This window comes from Polypterus senegalus, unplaced genomic scaffold (genome assembly GCF_016835505.1).
Source record: "Polypterus senegalus isolate Bchr_013 unplaced genomic scaffold, ASM1683550v1 scaffold_8099, whole genome shotgun sequence".
NCBI classification, from domain to species: domain Eukaryota; kingdom Metazoa; phylum Chordata; class Cladistia; order Polypteriformes; family Polypteridae; genus Polypterus; species Polypterus senegalus.
Window position 1 is genome coordinate 1 of NW_024382217.1, and position 10,177 is coordinate 10,177.

Here is a 10,177-nt window from a genome sequence, read left to right on the forward strand (position 1 = left end):
CCAAGCACACACTAGAGACAATTTAGGATCACCAATGCACCTAACCTGCGTGTCTTTGTACTGTGGGAGGAAACCGAGCACCTGGAGTAAACCTATGCAGACATGGGGAGAACATGCAAACTCCAAGCAGGGAGGACCCAGGAAGCGAACCCAGGTCTCCTTACTGTGAGGCAGCAAAGCTACCCACTGCGCCATGTATATTTAGAATTGGTTATTATTTTTTCTCGGTTAAAACCCACCACTTGTAGATTTGATTATGGTTCCTCTCGATTCCTTTTACAACTGTTATTCTGCTGCTGTCCTATGCAGACAGCCCACTTTGGTTGAAACCATATATGCTAAAAAGATGCACATGTGTTTAGTGTCTATCCTAAATGAACTTAAGAGAATTCACTAATCATTATAACATCCATCCATCCATCCATTATACTACCCACTTTATCCTAACACAGGGCCTCAGGGGTCGGCAGGAGCCAATCCCAGCCAACAGGGACCAGCCCACCACAGTCATTATAACATGTATAAGGAATAATAGGAGGAGGAGTACAAGAAGCTAATCAAGGACTTTGTTAAATGGTGCGACTCAAACCACTTACACCTTAACACCAGCAAGACCAAGGAGCTGGTGGTGGATTTTAGGAGGCCCAGGCCCCTCATGGACCCTGTGATCATCAGAGGTGACTGTGCAGAGGGTGCAGACCTATAAATATCTGGGAGTGCAGCTGGATGACAAATTGGACTGGACTGCCAATACTGATGCTGTATGTAAGAAAGGTCAGAGCCGACTATACTTTCTGAGAAGGTTGGCATCCTTCAACATCTGTAGTAAGATGCTGCAGATGCTCTACCAGACGGTTGTGGCGAGTGCCCTCTTCTACACGGTGGTGTGCTGGGGAGGCAGCATAAAGATGAAAGACGCCTCACGCCTGGACAAACTTATTAAGAAGGCAGGCTCCATTGTAGGAGTAAAGTTGGACAGTTTAACATCTGTGGCAGAGCGACAATCATGAAGAATCCACTGCATCCACTTAACAGGATCATTTCCAGGCAGAGGAGCAGCTCCACTGACAGACTGAGGAGACCCACACTATGCGACTCTTCAGTTCCATCCGGGGAGTAAATGCTAACATTATGTAAAGTTATTGTCTGCTTTTACATGCATTTTTATTACTATTTAATTTAATATTGTTTTTGTATCAGTATACTGCTGCTGGATTATATGAATTTCCCTTTGGGATTAATAAAGTATCTACCTATCTATTGGGATTAATAAAGTATCTATCTATCTAATAACAAAGAGGTGCAACATATTTTTGCTATTTTATTTAGATATATTGTTAATTATGGAATGCTGAGCAAACGAGTGAAAGTTGTACTTTATTAGAATTAATTGAAATCAATAAAATTAAAATACATTACTCATTAAAACATTTACCCTAAATTTATAATATTCAGAGGCAATGATGGTGAAGACAGATGTATCCATAACATGAACTTACCCAATAACTTAACGTGTATCAAAGCAAATGCATACAAACATAAAATGAGGACTTGATGACTCGGTTTACAACCTAGAAAATAACAGAGAGCAATATCCTGTTATTATCCATACTGACACAGTTATCTCTTAAAGTGGTGAAATCAACATGAATAGTGATATAATACAAGCAGAACACCAAAACTCAACAAATGAATATTAATGGCGTAGTAAGAAGGATGGCTTTGGCAAAGAATTCACATATTGGTACAAACTGCACTTACTTTATTCTAAGAGGGAGGTAAGAAAGGGGATTGATTTACCATGAGCTCTGCAGCCGTTACGGTCATGTAGCACAAGAGATTCTGTAAAACATATACATTCAAAATGAACATTTCACCATTTTTGATTTGCATTCAGGTAGGACTCTAATTAATTAATTGAAAAATTAAGCTTGCATGATATTAGTGGAAAAAAATCACCATAACAGTTAAACATTAGAACCAAAATAATAAAGGTGAATATAAATAAACAAAACTGTTTAAGTTTATTTACTTTATTAAAATTGTTAATGTGGATACACAAAATAATTCCAGTTGAAAAGTTTAAAAGTGTTTAAAATGTAACAGCAAATACACAGGACAGTATTACATTATGAAGTAATCAGATATGTTATGCAAGTTAAAGTTTAATGTGCTGTACACATAAACACATTATAAAATTGAATGAAGAAAACCATTTTTGTTTAATATAGAAGTAAAGCTAATTTAAAGTTTAGCTATTTTATTATGAATGTAAAAACTTTGTTGTAACCAGAGATGCTGTATGCAATACTTCCAAGTCAAAACCCTTGGAGTTTAATGGGATTCCTGGCCATATGTGGGCTTTACATGTTCTCTAAGTCTCCACATTGAATTTCTCTGGTTAGTCCGCTTATCTCCCTACCATGATCTCCAGACATTATGGAACAATTTTGTTGATCTAAAATATTTTTAAAAATTTGCAGTTTGCTTGTATTTTACTTTAATTCTTGACAGTTTGGACTGTTGCTTTGTTCGCCTCATCAATTGATCTGTGATTCATTTTTCATCTTCGGCACTTTACTGTTGTTATGATGCTGATGAGTTAACTAATGAATTTTTACATGCCACGTTATTTAAGACCAAATGGCTTATGTTAATTTAATCTCCCCACACTATTTTTTTTTAATAATGGGAAGATTTTTGATGAAAATAATAAAAGCAATGTTTTGTTTAAGAATTACTGGTCCACAATTTAGCTGTTTTCAGGAAGGAAGATTCTGCCATGAAATAAAAATTCACCTGATGAATTATGCTTTGCTTACCTTAAAGTTAAGATGTTTGAGCTTAAACCTCTGTAAAATAATAATAAACTTCCAGAGTTACTGTATATTCCTTTTTTATTTTTAAAGATGTCCTTAATGGTTCAACAAGAAAGTTAAAATTGGTTACTTATTTTTCTATTTTGTTATAAAGAATCGGCTTATGAAAATACTAGTCGACATATGAAAATACTTATTGATAAGAACGCTAGTATTTTCAAACTCCTGTTAGTACTCATCAATGTCCAACCATGAGAACACTGGAAATAAGACTTCTCTATCAATACCCAGGCAAGGAGTGGAATTTAATTAAACACTCTTAAAAATGCTGGTTCTTTAATGGCACTTTATGGCTCTATACTGGGTTGTGTTCTTCGTAGAACTATTGCTTGACAAATCATCATTTCATTCTGGGAATAGTTATCTGCATATGAAGTTAGTGTTTTATGCTTTTAAAAACGTACCAATATGTAGAAAAACAAACTGAAATCTTTTGTGTTGGGTAGACTACCTAGTAGGACCCTAACAGATTAAGAAAACCTGAACATAGCCTGTGTGATTCATGCAGCAAGTCCTTTAAAAATCATGAGTTACTGGTGTTTTACAAATCTGTAACCATCTATTTATGGTTATTTACTGTATGGACCAGGTTACAGACCTAAATAAATAAATGTTCTTTCTGGAACCTTCATGTTAGTGGGTGTTTTGGAAACCAAAAATGTTTTTACTTATGCATCGCTCTGAAGAACCACTCTGGATGGTTTATTTTAAGAGTTTACAGCAGCAGTTCATAGAATTGTTAATTTGAAGACCCAAATCAACATTATGCTGAGACCCAAGAACATGATTAGTATTATCATAATGACTGTAGAGCCATTGATGGGCAAATAACAGCATTATAGGCCCCCAGGGCAAAACAGTGCACTGGGACCCCTACCTTACACAACCATTCACAGGAATAAAAATGGAAATAGTTGATAAAATTAAACATATTTATTGTATCGGTACTTCTAACAAAATCAATGATTAAACATTAAAAAGCATGCTGTACAGCAAAGATTAATCAACACAAGCATTTGAACAATATAACATGAGCCTTGAAAAACACACACATTTCAACATATAAATTATATTCAATTGGTAAACCATACAGCATAGGGCCCCTATGCTCATGGTTCCCCGGGCAACTGCCCAGTGTGCCCATGTGTTCAGACTGCCCTGAGTGGCCATATCTCTGTCATATAAAAAAATAAAAACTTGGGGTGGGACGAGACCTGTTCAGGGAGACAAGACGTGATCTTCTCAGAAAGACACTTTCACGTCCTATATTTATATATAGTGGGGAACAGCACGGACGCAGACAGGCAGACACCGCTGGTTTGCACCCAAACACATGTTTATTCAGAATTGATATTTAAAGTGGAACACACACACACACCCTGGTGCCGCAGCACCAATCATCCTCAGTCCAGGCCCTTCATACAATTCCTCTCTTTTCTGACCGCCTCCTCCTCTCCTCCGAGCTCCGTCCTTCTTCCACCCAACTCCAGCCCTCGAATGGAGGGAGGCGGCCCCTTTAAACCCACCCAGACGTGCTCCAGGTGCCTCCCAATGACCTTCTGCCTGTACTCCTGGTGTGCCGGAAGTGCCGGCTGTGCACCCGAAGTGCTAAGAGCCAGGGCTCCTCAGGCATCAGGGTGCCCCTGGCAGTGAGCACGGGCCCCTATAGGGTTGAGCTTCCATGCTCTATTCCCGTGGTCCCCATACCAACCAGGGCAGCTGCCCTCTTGTGGTCCGGAGGTGGTATAATCCCTTTTCGGTCCTTCCAGGTGTACCGGTTAAATACCACCCCAGCCACTCACCACAATATACACACACACACACACAAATTGTATTGGCTCAGACCTCACAACACAAGGAAAATCACATCCTTCGGCTGCATTCATCATTTCAATTTCCACATTTCAAGCTCTGCGGCCTCAATTGTTTCAAGAAGAGTAGTGGCACTGTTCTAGGGAATATTTAATATATTATCATACATTAGAAACTAAAGCTCTCTTCGATTCTTCAACAGCCTTGTTTATAGGCTACTTGGAACTTGTTATGAAGGTAAGTTTTAGAAGTTCTTTCTGGAACCTTCCTGTAGAAGGTTCCTTTCAGAAGTAAAAATTAATCCCCTATATCATTTTTCTGAAGATCCACTTTTGCACCTTAATTTGTAACTTTCTAGTGTGTGGTATATCACCCACCATAGAACTGGATGAACTTGACTCACTGTATACTCTATCATGTGGCAACCGATTACAAAAATTTCCCAAAACACTGGATCACAGAATATGGAATGTTATTATTGTCAAAGATACAGAATTGGTGTAATGTTTACATGTGTTATTTATATCTCTTGTAATAGGATACATTAAACTTGTACATTGGGCAAAAAAACTCTCCAGATAAAAATTTAAAATATATCAGAGACCTGGACCCTAACTGTGAACAATGTCATGTAGCTCTTGTCTAGGTCATGTTCTAAATTAAGATCTTTTTGGGAAAAGATATGTAGTTATCTTTCCTTAGATTGACATTAATTACAAATTCTTCACAACCATTTTTGGAGTAATTTCAAGTAGGATTTGACTTTAAAAATAAACTCTCCATTATTTTCTTACATTATAATTTTGCTCATTTGGTACAATGTCTACTCAATAACTCAATGGGAAAACAAATGGATACAAGTATGCGTATGAGAGACCAGGGCCCTGTCCAGGTTTAATTCTTGTTTTGTTCCTAATGCTGATAGGGCTTGTTTGCTCCAGCCCTACAATTGCACTAAGTCAAAGTATGGATTGAGAATGTTTTAAAGTAGCCTTGAAAAAATAAAGACATTCACTAGAGGTAATCAAGTGACACTCCTAGCTTAAGAAGTTCCTTCAGGTTTGTTCTGTATGTGTCAATGAAAGAGTTCTTACAATTAAGTGTTTAATGGTTCCTTTCTTGTTTTCATTGCCATCAATGCATACACAACTTCAGTCTTCATAATATTGGGTCTTTCTTTCTAATTAAGATGAACTTTCAAATACAGTTTTTAATCAGTTAATTAAACTAATCATTTATTAGTTTACAGGAGGTGAAAAATAATATGACGGACATTCAAAAGTTTCCCCACTTATATATTTTCATACTAGTAATCGGGCTTTAAAAGTTGGTACAACTCTGAGAAAATTACATCGCAAATGAAGGAGACTGTAGAAAAGTGATATAATTTGTTTAAATTCTTTACAAAAAAAAAAGAGTTAAGAAAATGTGCGGAAACTTTTTGAATGTCCCCTGCAATAAGAATAATAAAACACAGGAATATGTGCCTTTAGAAGATACTGTACCTGTTACTTCGAGGCTGATTGTTCCAGTTTCTTGATACCCGTCACTGAAGACTGTACACACGTATATCCCAGAATCTGATTTTTGAACATTTGCCATCTCTAGGCAAAATTTCCATTTTCTGCACTTTGTCTAAAGCGCAAACTGTGCTCTGGATTCTTTTCTTCATTAATGATCCACTCATTTATAAGTAAGATGTCATCTTTACCCATCGAATCCAAGTTACTTCGGGACTACTTTCCTTCTTCATATGACAGCAAAGACGAACAGTTCTGTTCACTTCTGTCTTTTGGAAGTTTGGCTCGCATAAACCATTCAAGCCACCTTGCAAAAATTAAAATGCATTTTATTGAATAAGCAAAAGAGCGCGAGCATTTTGACTCACAGTATGTGAAAAATCAATCAAGATCTTACCATGCTGAGAACTTTGCGCAAGATGCCAAAGAAAAACCAACTTGTAAAGCATTTTCCTAATTTCCTGTAAATGAATAGGAACACATTAAAACACTTACTGTAACCAGGCAATAAAATTCAATAAAAGAGACATAAGGTTAAGGATATCTTACTTGTGATTTGGTTCGATAAATACAACAATAGGACATTGTACGGCAGCATAAAACGTTTCGTAAAAATACTTGACAGACATAGCGAAACTAATCTCCGATTTCAAACAAACAAACATACACAAATAGACATTTCAATCAGTCCATCCATTTTCTGAACTTCTTCTTCAAACTATCTTATATGCCACTTCCCATTCCCATTTAAAGTCGAGGGGAGCCAGAGATAATCCCAGAGCAAAATTCCGGTCTCTGTATATCAAATAGATAAATAAATGATTCTGAGCAGGTAATAATGTAAAACAAGCTGCCTAGTCTTTATATTGAATATAAGAGTGTTCCTTAAAATATACACTGCAAATTGTAGAACAGTCATACAGTCACATGGACACACCTAAGGGTAAAAACTGCAAATATTTGAAGAGCATGCAATTGTTGCCCAGCCGACGCCCTTTGAAAGCTATAAGGCACCGTTGTTCAATATATACATAATTTCTTTAAATCCACATTGATTAATTTAACCTATTTTCTAACACATTCCATTTCAGAGTAAATGACGCAAGGCATTCACATAATTGAACTCATTCAAACGGGTCAACCTACTTTTGCCGTTCATTTCTCCTTTATTTTGTGCATCGCATGAGTTTAATGAATAGTTGTGTATCAGGCAGTGCCTCATTAGATTTATGAGAGACGGATCGGTCACAACTGAATAGTGTAAGACAGTAGGTAGGAAAAGAGGCAGAGTTAGCGAAGAACCTGCTGTACAGACGCGATATGATATCAAGTTCAGGCTTTACGGTCATGTTTGGGAGCATTCCCAACGACTCCAGTTACAGCTTTACAAGTGGAGGCAGGAGGGTTGCCTCTTGAAATGAGAAGAATCCAATTAGACCTTAACCTGTGAGCAAGATTAAAGTGCCAGGAAAATTTCTTTTGAGTATAATATATTAAATTAAAGTTGGGAGTATGATTCTCAAAAAGATTCGGCTAATGAGCTACGGGATTCTGTAAAAGTATTAACTAATTATCTGATAACATTATATCTTCTTTTATTCGAGCAATAGTTCCTTCTTGGGCTCCTATAGGAGATCCTGCTATGGATGATACCCTATTGGAACAGAAACAAGTGGGCAGGATATGCTCATATACTTACGGATGGATCAAAACATCAGTTTTAGGGAGTACGGGAGCAGCTGTTCCACGAAGCGAGCTAACCTCAAAATCCAGGTTTATTTCGATAATCCCGGTTTAATTTCTCGAAATTCGGTTCCACGAACGAGGCTAACCTGAAGCTCTGCTTAATTACTATGCCAACATATGCTCTTGGACAAGCCTGCTCCGTGGCAGGTTAGTTGTGAAGCTTAGTTTAGCTTGATGAATATGATTGGACAAGCCATGTCACAGCACGACATTCTGCAGGGCTGGGATTATTCTGCTGCTGTTCACTCCTCTTTCGCACACATCGACCCTCCAATATAAAATTATTACAGATTACATGCAGGCGATTCTAATTACTTAGAAAGTATAAAATGACAAGGAGTGCATTGAAGGCTTTTACATGAATAACCATGGCGTGCCCATGTATTCATAATCCAGTTGATGAGGGAGCGAGGCTCATTCGTAGAGCTTTAAGGCAACAGGTTCCACAATTACTTCGGCCCAGGATAGATCCGTTGCATTTTGCGGATGATTATTTATACGAGCGCTATAGATTTAGTAGACACAGTATTGCATATTTGTGTCAGTTATTGGAACCTTACATTTCTAAAACACACGTCGCTCTAAAGCCCTGACGGTTGCACAGTCTTTGTGTTTCGCTTTGCGTTATTTTGCCAGTGGTTCATTTCTGTACAGTGTGGGGATGCTGAACATTTAAGCAAAGCTACAGTGTGCCGTGAAATCAGGAAGGTTTGCGTTGCATTAAAGTCCTTTTAAATATATTCATTACCTTTCCTGGCCACCGAGGAATTCTTGCCATTAAGGAAACTTTCTTTGGAATTAATGGTGCTTAATCTTTAAACATCTACTCATTTACAGCACATAAATCATTACCTGATAAGTAACTGAATTTAATTTGTCAGGCTTTCCTAACGTCATTGGAGCCATTGACTGTACACACGTGAGGATAAAGGCTCCAGCAGGTCCAACAGACCATAAACCGCAAATCATATCACAGTATTAATGTACAGGTAAGTACTGATAATATCTCACATTTATATACAAGAGGTGAAAGTGTAATCGTCCAACATTAGCAATGTATGTCATTACCATTTCCTAAAATGTTTCAGATGGTATGCACTGCTGAACATCTAATTTCAAACATTGTGGCAAAATGGCCAGGATCAGTACATGATGCCAGAATTTTTCGCGAGTCTTCACTGGCTCAAAGCCTCAGACAAGACAAGTCAACTAAAATTCACAAATATACTATAGTTTATTATACTACAGTCTAATGTGTCTACTTTCCATTATAGGAATTTTTCCTGGTGTGCTGCTTGGTGACAGAGGATACCCATGTCTACCGTTTCTTCTCACACCATATACAGATCCTGCAACACAAGCAGAAAGACATTTCAACCATGCCCATTGTAAGACAAGGGCACGCATTGAAATGACATTTGGACAGTTAAAATCCAGGTTTAACTGCCTGCAGCATCTCCGAGTTACACCAGACAGAGCGTGTGACATTGTAGTAGCCTGTGCAGTTTTACATAATGTGGCAATACTGCAGCAGGAGCGTATGCCGATAATGACGCATTCTTCACTTGCTGCCAGGACCTTTTCGTTCCACTCATGTTGCTCCTGAAACCAAGCATTATTAATAATTATATTAATAATTACAATTATATGTCACTTTTATCCAAGATGAACCCATATAATTAACATGCTGTCCTGTTTATCAATGTGTTAAAATAACCTTAAAGTACCTTACAACTGGTAACAAAATGCATATGTAAAAGGAAATTTTAATGACTATACATTTTGAAGGCTTGAAACTGTTCTCATTTAGTTGTTAAATAGTTTGACATCCTTAACACAAAAGTTACTAAAATCATGTTCTTACGCATTTAACTTGTCAGCTATTTTCTGCCATGCAGCCTCACGAGCTTTGATAATACAGCTCGTGTTCCCTTCTAGTTATTATAGCTTTGTAGTCCTCATAGGCTTGTAATAATAATTCTTGCTCCGCCTGCGAAAAAAACGCAGCTCTTTCCTTAGTTTCCATTCTTACTTATCCAGCATCGATTAACAAGGCTGCCTTTTATATCGCGTGGACGCGCACGAGCCTCGCTTATCAAGCTTGGCTTGAATTAGCGGAGGTTAAATACACCTGGAATTTTGTTCGTGGAACTCAATGAGCCTGAAGTGAACTGTTAGGCAAACGCAAGCGAGGCTATTACAAATAATCCTCGATTTTAT

At 37.6% G+C, this 10,177-nt stretch overlaps 1 long non-coding RNA gene across 1 annotated transcript; it reads right to left on the reverse strand.

Annotated features, from left to right (window-relative positions):
- Positions 1-1,499: 1,499 nt before the first annotated feature.
- LOC120521020 lies at positions 1,500-6,670 on the reverse strand. Its single transcript, XR_005631961.1, has 4 exons — positions 6,609-6,670; positions 6,197-6,518; positions 1,801-1,842; positions 1,500-1,571 (listed from the first exon to the last, which is right to left on the reverse strand). It is a non-coding gene; the product is annotated as an uncharacterized LOC120521020 (long non-coding RNA).
- Between the last annotated feature and the right edge of the window lie 3,507 nt (positions 6,671-10,177).